We start from the raw sequence: 15,576 nt of genomic DNA, 5'->3' as shown, positions 1-15,576 counted from the left end.
AAATATTTTTCGATAAGTAGTCTATAAAAAAAAAGTTAATTTTATTTAAGCAAAATCAACATTTATTAAGGGTTAATTAATAATCATTGATTACATTTATCTCATTTGAGACAATAATAAAATTGTGTCAAAACGATAGCAATCAATAATTAATACTATTAGTACTACTATAATATTACTTTTATACAATAGTAAATTGTTGAATTATAAGGATAATTATAATAATAACTTGTAGGCTATATCTAAACATAAAAAAATTAAAATTAACTTAACTGTATAATAATGATAATTAAAAATAAAAAGCTAAGTTAAAAGAGTATAAAATTTAATTGAATTGCTAAAAAGTATGTATGTATGTATAATTTAATAAAGTATTATATTTTACTACTGTGCATGTTATTTAAAATATGTATCTATAAATAAATGTAAATATATTATGTATAATATATTTTTTCCGTGGTCATTTTTTCAGAGATCCCGTACCGGAGCTAAATATAAAAGCACTGAGTGAACAATATCTGTTAGTAATGTCAGTTATTACTGTTATTAGTACACTCGACGATTCGGAGAAAGAGAGACAGTCCGAAGGCTGAATGAAACAGATGGTCGGTCCAGCTGGAGTGACGCAGAGAGTCGACTTGGTTTACTAAAAGGATGAGAAACGGTGATGGATGCATTATAATATTATTACATACGCCATTATAATACATTGTTGAATAATAATTTATTTTTCATCCATAGTTAGGTAAAACGTAAAAATCATAATATATGATTTTTTTTTGCAACGTAGAAAGTTTTGAAACAGGTATTTCACACATAATCGTGTTACGAAATATGAACGATTTTTACTTAAAATAATACCGCCTGACATTAAAATAAATGGATGGGGTACGTTTTACAACATTCTCATTACTCGCGTGTCGTGTGTATAATCTTGTATTTTATTAATTACATTGTTATTAATTATTTATAATTATAATATACTTATCATTAAAACTATTTTAATATTGTCTGCATGTATATTATATACAGAGACTTAAAATGACAAAAATTTGCCTGATAGTAAAAATATAGAACTCATTAAATATTTAAATCTTCAACTGATATAATGGGTACCTAAATATCTAGGTATTTGATGTTATAATAGGTATGAATTTCACTATTTTATAGTTTCCATTAAACTTCGTTAATGACTAAATTATAAATAAGAATTACAATTTTGATAGTTCCAATCTAAACTGCAGTTTTATGTAATATATAATAAAACCTTATGATTCATGTACGTATTATAGCATAGTATATTATGTAGTTACCTATAAACGTGTTATGTAGTATATATCTATATACCTACTTTACTACCCAAAGTGATGTTTAATTTTTTTTTGTTTTTATATCGTACAATATTAAAAATATATAGGACTCTAGATATACTTAAGTTTTCAATAATTTAATATAGATAATTCTTAAAATTATATATATAATAAATATAAATTTTCCCAGAGATGTATTTTAGTTAATTTGGTTTATTTAAAAATAAAATATATTAATACTTTTTTAAAGTATTTTTTATTATTTTTATTCTCTGTTGATATAGTGGAAAATCTGTGTAAATTGAATTTAATCACTATTTAAAATTTCGTTTTATTTCTATGTGAAAAACAGCAACAACTAAGTATTTACGCATTATGAAACCAGTTAAAAAATAACAATTCACGAAAATAAACAATATTTACTTTTTTTTCTATGTATATAATTGTATTACGTAAGCTGGTAAATAAATGATATTATGCATACATACGATAAGTTATCCTTTGGTTTAATAAAGATAATACTTTTAAGAATTATTTAAATATTTAAAATAATTTATATATTTATTATTATAAATTTATAATAACGAAACGTAAAAGTAGGTATAGGTACTCTTAATTTGTATAACAACAATTCATAATAAATTTATTATAAGTAGATACCGACCTATTTATGCCTATTTTAATTGTGACTCTAGGTATCTACTCAAATCTTATGAAACTGTACTTGAAACACTTGCTTGCTAAGTCAACAAAAAAGTATTTATTTTTAAAATAATTATATTATCTAAGTAAAACAAAATAACTTTATCTAAAATAATAATAATGATTTGACTGAACATAAAATATAAATATATGATAACTTAAAAAATTGTAGACATTGATTTTAAATTTGTATCTATTAGGACTTAGGAGTATTTAAATATTTAAAAATATGTTTGTTATTAATTGTACTTACTTAATATTTCAAATATTACAGTAATACAGTGCACCAATTTTAAAGAATTAATACAATTATATTAAAATATTTAAGGCTATAATATATATAAATTTGTGTTTCATTTCACATAATAAACAGCTGGTGCTGGGTATATTATTATATTTTTAGTGCTGTGTATTATGTATTTTATGTTATGACTTTATGAGTGAAATATGAAATGTGCAACAATTATTGAATTATGTAAGTTTTTTTAGATTTGACATATTGGGCATTTTGCTGATATTAACAAGTTAACTGCCAAGAATACCATATCTGGAACTCACGTAGTCACAGGTTTGTATCCTAGGCTTAAATATTGTAAACTCATTCGTTTTACATGTTTTGAGTACCAATACTGATAGTGCTCACCGTAACATTTGATTCTCAGACTTTGAGGAACAATTTTGGTACTTCTTATTTTTTTCGCAATTATTACGTCAATGGTAAACTACAAAATTAGTCGAAATTGTAAGAAATGCCAAAACAAAAATCCTGTAATGTATGTATGCTCAGTCCTCGCCTGCATAATCCGAAAATACGATACCATACCAAACATAAATAAATCCGTGAGTAAGTTCTTTTTTTTGGTATTCATATCTCATGGCATTTGTAAACAGTCAATTTGTTAAAAACAAAAAAGACTACAGTAATATTGACAGTAGGTTTATCATATATTATTATATACTATATGATGAGATATGTTTCCAATTGTTTTTTATTTTAGGAATTTAAAATGTGTATTGATATTTGTCATTTAATAAATGGACTAATTATTAAGGAGCCATTGATCTCATTTATTAATTTATTAGTTTATTAGTTTGTTAAAAACATTCAACAATATTGAAGAAAAGAGAGAGTATAAGGTTGCGGTACGATGTAGTTTTAACTTTTAGTTTATTCGATTTTAGCATTTAAAAATATAATGTATTTGTTTATGATTTATCACTATAAGTACTTATTTACGATTAAAAAAACATATCATTCGTCTGTATACTATCCATGATAATAGCCATCGTTTATGGTTTCTTAATAATTATTAATATCATGGTCGATGTCAATTATCAAAATAAAATTATTTAATTTCCCCATGATGATGTCTATACTTACTATTACATGGCTACTATGACCTATATACATCATTATTACTTATGCACTACCAATAGTCATATTTATTATGTAGTAGGCACTATAGGTTACACAAGTATCTAATGTTTTAACACAAATAGAAATCAATTAAATTTGACTTACAAATAATTAGTCAATTGAATACCTATAGTGTTTGATTTATAATTTATATAAAAGTGGGGAACTCGATAAAGTTACTTATGTTATGTGTCGTGGTACAATATAAATATAATTTATTATATTTATTATTATTTTTTAGACGTGGAATAAAATATTATGTATATTTAATTTGTTCTGTAGATTAAGTCTGGGAGCAAAAATCTTCTTCGGCTGCATTCAAGTAATAAATTATTTGAGAGACAATACCTAAGAAATATATTTTAATTAAATTTGTGTTTAATCTTATATTATAATTCCAACTATAATAATTAAATATTTTTTAATGTAGCTTTATTTTTTTTTTTTTTTTGAAATGTCTTCTAAGTTTTTTAGTACTTAAAATTGTTTATGATTTAAACCCGTATATTTAAAATTAACTGGGTAGTAGCCATTAGATGGGTAAGTAGTGAATATAGCTATTATAAGTATAGTAAAGTTATTACTTCCTATATACTTTCTCACTGTTTTTCTTCAATTAAGCGACTGCATTATAATCTCCGACTCTCCGTTACAATCCTGCATACCTCCCAGCCACTTACTTCAGCTGCAGTTCCTGCTACCTTGTATAACTTATAATTAAAAATTATAAACATCTCTTTAATTAAAATAAAATGCCATATAGCTATTATAGGGTTAATCGTTACGTTGTTAATTACTTAAAAATATTTCTATTTTTTTATGATAGGTATCATTGTATACGAAAAACGATTCTAAACGGAGATTATTTGTCAGTCTAGAATATTTAACGTTACATATAAATACAAACAATTTTACGAATTTTGAACTACAAAATAATTTACAAATATTCATGATTTTTACGAATTTTTGTCTAAATTTGAACTTCAAATGCTAATAAAAAAAAATTGTGCCTATGTATTCTAATAATTTTTTAATCACTATAATAATAACATATTATGAAGAACTTTTTATAAAATTTTCAAGTATTTTGATTGGGCCAAAAAAATTTTATCGACACTTTAAAAAAAAATGTTCAGAAAAATTGAAAATGTCAGTTGTCTATAAATAGCTCAAAAAAACTCAAAATATTTTGAAAATTAAATTATGTAAAGAAAATGCCAATCTAAATAACTGGTAAAATTTTCAAGTATCTACGACTAATAAATTTTGAATAATAACAAATATTTAAAATAGTTTGAGGATAAATCGTTATCGTTACACGATTTCGTAAAAATTTAAAATTCAAACGCACTTAAAATTTTTCCTATAATGATGCTTCGAGTTTTCTCTATAGCTACTTGAAGAAAAGCCTATGGAAAACTTAGTGTTGTATTTTTAATCCTTAATAAATAACTCAAAAAAAGTCAAAATTTAAACTGTATATAGATAATCACTAACATAAACATTTGGTGAAAATTTCAAGTATTTACAGTGATTAGTTTTAGAATTACAACCATATAAAAAACTGGTTTTGCGTAAAAATTCCTGTTTTTCCGTCATTTTTTTTTGTTTTTCTCGATTTTTTTGAAAACTGTTGGAAAATGTTTACTTTTTACCTCTATAATGCACCAAGGATATTCACTTTACCATCGGAAACCATCCCCGAAGTTTGAAATTGAAGCATTATTTCGACTAGTTATGCTGTACACAGACACAAAAAGAAAAACCTACATCATTGTAAAATCAATACACATTCATCACTCCGCTCAGAATCTAAAACAGTTAAATTAAATTCCGTATATTATAATTCTTAAGAATTTTTTGCTTCAATGGAATATATATTTTTATTTGCATTACACTAAAAATTATTTTAAAAAACACCTTTTATATAATTAGATTTTCCATGTACAGGTACTTGTTAATTTTGTTTTTTTTTTGTATTTTCGACAAAATTTTCCGAATTGAAAAAAAAAAACAATCATAAAATAAAATAGTAGTTAAAATAACTCATAAAAATTGAAATTTTCATATTTTTTCCTATTAATTTCCTACATTTAGTATAATTCTTAAGATATTTCAACTTATTTTAAAGACGTTAACATATTTTCTTTTTTTATTCATTGAATATTGATAAAAATTGTTGATTCAATTAAAAAATTTGAAAATATAATAATTGTAATACAACTATACGAGGTTCTTCCTAAGTTTTTATTACAGCTATTCAAAGCTATTCAAAATAATCAAAATATTATTAATGATGCACTTTTTTTTATTAAATTAGCATTTTGACAATATTTTTCTAATCAAGTAAATTTGCAAATTATTTTGTAGTAAAAAATGTAAAATTTCAATTTAATTTTTATAGCTAAGTATGTATTAAATATGTAATGTAAGGTTTTTGATAAGTATTAAATAGTAACAAATACTAATATACTAATAGACATACCTATAATAGTATTGTATTTAGTAAATAAAAAAATATTTGTAATAGATATTTTAAGTTAAAATCTGAATAAAATCAAATATTTAAATAAAAAATAACGATTTTAGTTATTTTGATGTAATTTAAAAATATTACTTGAAAGTTTTAATATATATCAATATGTTTTATTTTATTTTGAAAGTTCATTCAACCTACTGTATTATAATATTGTATTATAATAATTTACCAATATAATATATAATATATAATAAAATAAACTTGATAGGTAACATAGGCTAGTATACCGTCTCTGTTCAGAATCTTTTTTTAATGCAATGAATTATACACGACTTCAAATTCAGCACATGCATTACAAATTACAATGACATACTCATTGACGAAGACACTTATTAACACCTTATTAAAGTATGAGATGGTTACTGGTGAGATAACTACCTATTTCCCTCTTTTTTTAAAACTAATGATTATTATTCTAATTGATACGTTTAAATAACTATCATATTTTATAAACAAAATTTGTTCAAAATTATTTTCCGTCATTGTTGTTCTAAATCGTCATTTGGCATGGAGTGGTATACCTATTGTATTTATAAACCTCTGTTTATAGAAACTAATAATTAATTAAACTAATTTGTAATAAATAATCGCAAAATTCAAAATTAAATAAGACTTTTAAATAAGAAATTATAATAAATAATCTATTTTAGATTCTGAACTTAGTGATGAATGTATTGATTTTACAATGATGTATGTTGTTTTTTTTAGTCTGTGTACAGCATAACTAGTCGAAATAATGCTTCAATTTCAAACTTCGAGGGTTGTTTCCGATGGAAAAGTGAATATTCTTGGTGCATTATAGAGGTAGTAAACATTTTCCAACAGTTTTCAAAAAAATCAAGAAAAACAAAAAAAAAAAATGACGGAAAAACTGGAATTTTTACGCAAGACCAGTTTTCGACCGAATCGATTTTTTTATATGGTTGTAATTCAAAAACTAATCACTGTAAATACTTGAAATTTTCACCAAATATTTATGTTAGTGTTATGTATATACAGTTAAATTTTCAAAAATTGTTGACTTTTTTTGAGTTATTTATAAACCACTGATATTTTCGATTTTTATGCGAATTTTTTTTTTGAAGTGTCGGTAAAAAAATTTTGGATGACCAAAATAACTTGAAAATTTAATACAATGTTCCTTATGAATTGTTCTTATTGTAGCTAAAAAAAAATTAAAAATCGTTAGTCACAATTTTTTTTTATAAGCGTTTATAGTTCAAATTTTTACGAAATCTATCAAAAACGCGAAAATTTGCAAGTAATTTTGGAGTTGAAAAATCATAAAATGTTTTTTTTGTTTATAACTAAGAATTAAATATACAACACTAAGTTTTCCATAGGTTTTTCTTCAAGTAGCTATAGAGAAAACTCGAAGCATCATTATAGGAAAAATTTTAAGAATCGTATGTCGTATACAATGATACCTATCATTGCATTGAAATTTAACCTACCCTAGTCCAAGGTCCACCCGACCTCCTAATGTACAGCAGAGCGGTACCCACTTACCGACTTTTTTAACATGTATATATGTCTTATGGTTGTTGGTCATTTTGTTAATTTATGCGACACCGAAAATGTTACCAGTCGAGACGTTAATTGTTTATAGTAATTAGTAACCGATTGTTATAGCAACCGATTGCTATAACTAAACATATACATGTACTGTATGATGTAGTGTAGATATTCTTTTACTCTTTTGTTTGCAAACTCCTTAATTATTAATCTATTTAATTAATTAAAATACTTATGAATTATTACAATATCTACCGATTTTATTATTCATTTTAATGAAATAAGACTACATAATAAAGTCCAATGAAGGTTTTTCATTGTCTTGTATAATATTCTATTCAGAAGTATTCAGAGCACTCTCTTTTGGTATACTTCTAGACAAACTAAACAGTTCTATTTAATATATACATAATGTATATGCAATGCCATTATTTTTTCATATTCCAATTTTAATCTATTCTACTTCGAAATAAGAATTATCTACTTACTGATGCAATAATTTAAAACTTCTTGTGTAATAAATTACCAGATATTTTATCCGTACTTGAAAGATAATATACAAATTACAAATTATATTATTGTACAAATCTATTAAAAATACACATATGACCTATATATAACATATATAATACCCTTATGGCATATACATACTACATACATAATATGTGTGTGTGTATCTTTATGTACAAAATAACTTGTCCTGGGTGATTCATCAACACCCAGACCAAACCGCTAGGTCTAGAGACTTAGGCACACTAACTTAAGGATTTTTTGAAATTCGCATTTTAAAGGGTTGCTCAACTAGGGATTTTGAGATTTACGATGGAAATTTTTATTTATAAATGGTTGCTATAACAACCTGATTTATGTGTTGACACATTTATAACTTTATTATTACAGCTAATTATTATTATTATTATTATTAAATAACGCGTCTTCGTAAATGCACACTTATACAAAGTTTATGTACGGTAACTACGGTTTTTTCTAAGTATTGAAATGTATTAAAATAACATGAAGTCGTAAAATATCCTACGCATTTACGCATACACAAGGACAAGATGTTTTACTTATTTTTTTACTATTATTTTCAAATATTAGTGCGTCTTCGTTTACGCACGGTTGTTTCTAAATTTTTAAGTGTATTAAAATAATTTTTTTTTACATTCTTACAAATCAATAAAAAAAATAATTAATATGGTTGTTTTAGCCCCAAAAGGCAGTACCAAAACTACTGTTTATAAAGAGGTATTAAGATGAATAAAATATGTCAATATAAATATTTTTTTTTTTGGATTTTATAACGCCATAATGTATATTTTTTGCTGACTTATGATTGTTACAATATACGGGTGACCTAGGACCAATAAATATAAAAACTGATAAAATAAAAGTTATAGTAGGTAACAGAAAAAACTGTATACGAGCGAAGGCGGGTTCAGCTATTTATACATATAAATTATAATAGGTATCGATTAGGTATATGCTAACAATATGTACAAGATAATAAATAGAAAATTATATTATAACTATTAAAATTGAATATAATATACCTATGTAAAACAGAAACAAGAAGTTGAATACACTATACTTTAAGAGATAGTAATATGTACTCAGTACCCACCTTAAGACATAAATGTAAGTTTTAAAGAGAGTTCATCAATATTATTGTTGGTACATATAGTACAAATCTGAAATTCATATGTTTGTGTCTTTGCAATAGTACTTATGTCTAAGCTTATAGAAATAATTGATCATACTATCTTTTCGTAATTGGCTGATTTCCAAAAACTTAAAAAAAAAAAAACATTAACTTATTAAAATTATTATGTACATATTAAACATAAATAATAATAATGTTACTATGGTGTATGGACATTATTAAGTTCATGAGTTGTATATAGTGCATTTATGATGATTGGGTATAGTATAAACTATAAATATGATATATCATATAATTATTATTATTATTATTTTGTATTATTACTAGGATTCAGATTTCAAAGCATAATAAGTAATTAAAAAAGCATACGATTTTTTTAAAAAATCAAAAAAAAAGTATATTTATTTTTAAAAAATAACTCTCGCGTTCAGACTTTACATCGAGGTGCGTACATAATATAATGCAAACTATAACAAAATAAAAACAAAAGCTGCACAAAGGCGACCTATAACGATTCGCTTTTACAATGCTATTTTGCACCTCCCATTCTGCTCCGTCTTCTATGGTACGCCCCCTCACTTCGTGACTCCGTTGTCCATACCGATGTCTCCGATAGAGGGAGGGAGGTTGTTCCTACGGACGCCGATGACTCACTTCTCCACGCGCACACAACAGCAGAGAAGTGCCGCGTCGCGCTTAACGCGCTGCCATGCTCTGGCCAGTCGTTCTCCTTTTCGTGGACGTCCTTTTAGATGTACAATCGTTGAAGAATGGTGATTTTTCAATTAATAAATTTTTCGTAATACTAAAATCTTCCAATATTGTTGTGTATATACACGGTTGAACTCGAAAATGCAAATGAATTTTAACAATACGTCGCTGAGAATGTATAGGATTTTTTCCAGACGACGAGTATAGCAACAAACTTATTACTAGCCAGCATGTACCTATTACGTTTATCATTCCAACTGGCCAGCATTAGGATTTTGCAAATCCGTTTATTTTTCCAAACACCTTCATTTAATTATTTAAATCATTGATATTTTATATCACCTCAATATATATATATATATAATGTTTTATAACTATAGGATTTCGATTTTTACTCTGTACGAGTCATATACTTTCAGGTGGTTTTTTTTTCACCTTTTAAAAAAAATATATATAATATTTTACTTTTTTTGATTGGACTAGGTATGGAGTCACATTTTTCCAATAATAAAATGCAGGTATTTCTTTCAATAATTGAACATTTAATTCGACGAAGAACTAGTATGCGGATTTTGTACGGTGACTAACAATAATATTAGTCCTTAAAATATTATTATCAAAATTCAAAATAATACCAATAATATCAAAATTAGTTGTGTGAAAATGAATATTATATTATTTAAGACTAGTAAATTAAATGGTAACATCAATATAATATTAAATTTGGTAAGTACAAATGTACAATTATATTACTGCAATAACTATTAAATCTTTCAATGTCGATTTAATAATATATTATGCACTTTTGTACATCGGCACTCCCGCTCGATTGTTTGGTGACGACCGCAATGCAAATGTTTGGTCGTTGTTGTTGATTGTTGTATTGACAAGCTTTTATAATTTCAAAAAATTACAGACGATTTTTAAATTTTTATCCTAGTACGCGTATATTTTGTCGTTAATGTTTTGAATATTTTATGATTATTATTTTGTTTTATTTTTCCGTCTATTTCAAAATGCATGTTATATAATAGTCAACTGTAAAATACAATACCATAGTTCACGTTAACCGAGATAATTCACCATATTAATATGAATATTGTTTTTAAATCAAACACCCGTATCATCTGTTTCGCTTTGAGACGCTAAACTTTTTACACTACTAGTATTTCGTATTCTATATTCTATACTTATCTATACTTCTATAGGTAATAATACATAATATATCGTGGGCGGAGAATATCACTATACTGCAGACCACGATCGCTCATTCCTCTGCCGCGGTCGTTGTAATTTACGACTGTACGTCGCGTAAAAGTTTACCTGCACCACACTAGGTAGTATACTACCACGATATACAATCGCCGTAGGTACTTATATTTGAAGCTATAACTTTTTTTTTATTTCAATGCAATTTTTATACCACTATTGACTATAAATGAAATATTATTATTATCTACTGTTATATTATGCAGTTGATTAAAGTTTCTGTTTAAAATTCAAATAAAAAAATAAGAGTGGTCAAGTACTCAAGTGAGTAACACTCTGCTAGTCACTATAATAAATTGATGTACCTATTAAATTTGAATCCAATGATAGGTATCATTGATTAGGGTATACGAAAAACGATTCTGAACGAAGAGCCAATCTTATGGAAAATCTTGTATTAAATTTACAACTTTTAGCTATTTATACAACATTTTTTATGAATTATACCTACAGGATGATTTGCAAATATTCATGATTTTGATGAATTTTTGTTGATGTTTGAACTTCAAATGTTAATAAAAAAAATTATGCCTATGTATTCTTATAATTTTTGGATCACTATAAGACTAACTTATGAGGAACTTTGTATTCAATTTTCAAATATTTTGACTCGGCCAAAAAAGGTTTATCGATATTTATAAAAAAAAAAAAAATAAACAAAAACCGGCCAAGTACGAGTCGGACTCGCGCACGAAGGGTTCCGTACCATTTCTGTAATTTTGTGGTAGATTTGAGAAAAATTTGTCAATTAACTCATTAGTCTTTGCTGTTATTTTACAGAAATTTAATGGCAATGTGATGCATTGTGTTGATTTATCGATCGCCATGGAAACAAATATTAACAAATTCAAGAATAATAATTTCTTTCAAGCTAATTATTATTATTATTATTGTAACTAATAGCAACCAAACTAAAATATCAAATGACTAAAATTTCCATCGTAAATCTCAAAATGTCTGTTTGAGCATCTTCCGGGGTTGGGCCTATCACTTTTTAAATTATTTGTTGTTATAGCGGCAACAGAAATACATAGTCCATGAAAATTTCAACTGTATAACATTCACGGTTAATGAGATACAGCCTGGTGACAGACGGACGGACAGCAGAGCCAAAGTAATAGGGACCCATTTTACGGTACTGAACCCTAAAAACGAATACTTTAAATGCCTATAAATAGCATTACAATAAGCGAAATATTTTGAAAATTAAATAATGTAAAGAAAATACCAATCTAAATGAGTGATGAAATTGAAAAGCATTAAAAAAACAAAAAAAGCTTTTACATAAAAAAAAGCCAAAAAAACAAAAATAAATTGGTTTTGAATCAAAATGACGTGAAACGTACCTATTCATGTATAACAATTAGATTTCTATCTCATAGGTATATAAAAAAAGAAGCATAAACTTTAAAATCCGAGCCCTAATTATTACACATAATATTATATTATCATTCAATGAAATTATTTCATTGAAATCATAATTTTAACATAGAATAGAAACTTCAATATCTCCAATAGTTTTTTCTAATTAGATATCTATTAGGTACAGTTTTCAAAAATACTGCCACAAATAAATAGGTTGGTAGGTAGTAGGTACACTTAAAAAAAGTTATAAACTGATTAATAAACTATACAGTTATTAGCATTTTTTAATAATTAGTTAACTGAACTTTTAATTAATTATATTAAAAATAAAATAGATATACATTTCATCATTGCTTATCTTTATAGTTAAAACTTTTTAAAAAGTTAGAACCATTAACTATTGTTATGTACCTATAGCACTTTTTGTTAAAATAAAAAAAATCGTTATTAATAATGTAAAATATTACCCACCTAATATTTATTAATTTAATTGACCAATAACTCATATTTTAATAACATATTTTTTAAATAAACTAATCAGTCGATTTATTATTATTTGTTTTTTAAAGAGGTACTCTAGGTTAAAAATACATCCAAGTCGAGCGCGTATCGTAATTTATAACACCGTTGTAAGCGGGATATGAGTACTATTTACTTTACTTACACCACAATAATTAATCATATTGAGCTACAATGCTACATCAAATCGTAATACACATGCCTATATCTGTGCACAATATTATATTATTCGGTTGCGCATCGATGAAACGTTCCGGATATTCGAAAACGTTGTTGTCGTCGTCGTCGATACGAGATAACAATGTTATCTTCACTTGCGGTCATCCGACTCGTCCGTGTGTCGCACTGTCGCTTGATAAACCTTTAATAGCGTAAATGCCGCCGTAAACTAAAGATTTGTTCAAGTTGATCATAATTGACGACAAACGCAAACAACATCGGAGTACTGGATTTACAAACATGTTAATAATTTGATTGTTGTAGGTGGAAACTAAAGAATTCTTCACCAATTAAGACAAAGTAATATAATGTTTAGCCTGATGAATTCCTTTGTCTCCACCTTAAAAATGCCAATTCATTTGAAACGGACTTCGATTATAATATAGATGTAGGTAGTGAGTATTTTTATTTGTTTTTTTTTTTTTTTGTTACCACTTACGGTTGTTGTTGGCTGTCAACCTCTCAGTATTGGCACAATAGAGGTAGGTACTTATAAAATTTTATATATACTTACTATGTATTACTGTAAAATTAAAATTAAAACCTAGTTGTATAATTTGTGACTTAGGCATATTACATACTTAAAGGATTTACCAACGTCCTAACACTTTAAGAGTTATTCAAGAGCTGTCTAAAGTAAATTACCAATATTTTCAAATATTCCCCAATGGAGATGAAATTTAATGTTGATTGCATCAGAAAAATGATAAATATATATAATACATGCAGTTCAAAAGGTTTTCATATTTCCGAGAATAACTAAGAATGTCTTTGTGTAAGTAATTTATAGCTTTTTTTAATGTTTATTTAGCGTTCATTTTAATATAATTTTTTCAAATTATGTTTATCACTATTGTTTTAGTAAGTATACAAATTTGTTAACCATCTACAAGTAATTTATAGAATTCTGCTGTTCTAATGGTAATTATTGAAAAACAAATGGTGTGCAATTAAACTTATTTTCTTCAATTACTTATTTTTCAAACTGATATGTTTAACACTTATTGATTTTCAGAATATTTACAGATTTATCTGTAAATACCTATATTAAGTTTCTTAATCATAGTATATTGAGTAGACCAATATAATAATATGTAGCCAATAACTAGCAATACATATTATTTTGATAATGTGCCAAGTATTACATTGTTAGACTTCTATAATAGTAATGACAATGACCAACGAAAATAGAATAATTTAATTTAAATTACATTTTATTAAATATCTGATAGTTCTATGGTTCTATATTAAAAATTCAGTAAATTTTACTTATATTTTTGAAGCAATTTAGAAGAATAAAATATGTTACTTTTAATCTATGACTCATAACTTGGACTAAGATAAGTGAATAATAGTTATATTAAACTAATTAAAAATTATTGAATCATACTCATCTACATTTATTTGTATATAGTAAAACTAGTTTTTTACAGCCTTGAGTATGTATATAATAAAAATGGTAACTATTAGTTTTGGACAATGTACATCATTAGGTTACCTACTTTTAAATTAAGTATACTTGTGTATATATATATTATTATTCAGAAAGAAACATAACACTCTCGGGTTTCTCTAATAGTTCCTAGGCAAAGACAAGACTATTATTAGAAACACCCTTTAATTCATTATAAAAAATTAATATTGAAATAACCTTGTGATAAAACATTTATTTTTTAAATAATAATTTTATAACACTACCTATATAATATGTAAATAAAATGTAAACCTAATGTTAGCCAATGGCCAATATTATAATTATAATCATAGTAAGTATAGTATATTTTATAAATTTATTACCAATAAAGTACAATTTTTAGTGAGAAAATTTGGTGTATTAAACATTATATAAAGTTCTAACTTATTCATGATAATACTTGATAAAGATTTCTTACCTATATGTTTTTAACAGTGATGGGAACAATCCAGTGATTTTGATAATCGAGAAGTTAGTAATCGAAAAGTTATAACAATCGAGAGATTTACTCGAAAAAACCTTTCGGTCAATTTAGTATTTCATTGATTTATTATTATTAGCTATTACACTCAATACACTCAGTTACTCTGTACTCGAAAAAATGACTCGGTTAGTACAAATACTAAATAGTAGGTAGGTACTAGGTTGTGTGTGATTTTGCTCGTTCATTTATCTCATTAATAAAGCAGACCAAACTTACCAAACATTGTATACTACTTATTTATTTTTATTTTTTATTATTATATTAGTATAATCATATTTCCCGGACATATTTAAAGTTTATTATTAGCAATAACTCATTAACTTTAACATGATTACTTTATTAATTATTATGGTACAACCGTACAATTTAATATGTTATATAATAATGAA

At 25.4% G+C, this 15,576-nt stretch overlaps 1 long non-coding RNA gene across 1 annotated transcript; it reads left to right on the top strand.

The window, feature by feature from the left end:
• The first annotated feature begins 13,313 nt into the window (after positions 1-13,313).
• On the top strand, positions 13,314-15,576 carry LOC114131788 (uncharacterized). Its single transcript, XR_003593024.2, has 3 exons — positions 13,314-13,711; positions 13,798-14,004; positions 14,092-15,576. It is a non-coding gene; the product is annotated as an uncharacterized LOC114131788 (long non-coding RNA).

Source organism: Aphis gossypii, chromosome X (genome assembly GCF_020184175.1).
Source record: "Aphis gossypii isolate Hap1 chromosome X, ASM2018417v2, whole genome shotgun sequence".
NCBI classification, from domain to species: domain Eukaryota; kingdom Metazoa; phylum Arthropoda; class Insecta; order Hemiptera; family Aphididae; genus Aphis; species Aphis gossypii.
The sequence above is the reverse complement of the archived record's forward strand: the minus strand, read 5'-3'. Positions and strand labels throughout refer to the sequence as shown.